Source organism: Herpailurus yagouaroundi, unplaced genomic scaffold (assembly GCF_014898765.1).
Source record: "Herpailurus yagouaroundi ecotype Mexico unplaced genomic scaffold, PumYag 220, whole genome shotgun sequence".
In the NCBI taxonomy this organism is placed as follows: domain Eukaryota; kingdom Metazoa; phylum Chordata; class Mammalia; order Carnivora; family Felidae; genus Herpailurus; species Herpailurus yagouaroundi.
The window spans coordinates 6,973,551-6,973,833 of record NW_024412451.1 but is presented as its reverse complement, the minus strand read 5'-3'; positions in this window follow the sequence as shown (position 1 = coordinate 6,973,833).

Sequence of the window (283 nt, the reverse complement as noted above, 5' to 3'; positions counted from 1 at the left end):
CATCCTCTCCCCGCCTCCGCCGCCCGACGGCCTCTCCCCTTCCTCCCGGCGGCCCCGCCATCCTCCTTCCCTCCTCCCGGCTCCCTCCGGTCCGCGTCTCCGCCCGGGACCCCGCGGGCCGGCCCCCCCCCCGGGCGCCCCCGCCCCGGCCCCTCCCCGCCGCCGGCCGGGCCCGGCCTGCCTCCCCCGGCCCCGGAGCTGGCCCCGGTCCAGGGGAAAAAATTCCATCCAGCCCCGGGGAGGAGGCGCGGGCGGGGGAGGGAGCGCGCGGGGAGGCCGGCCG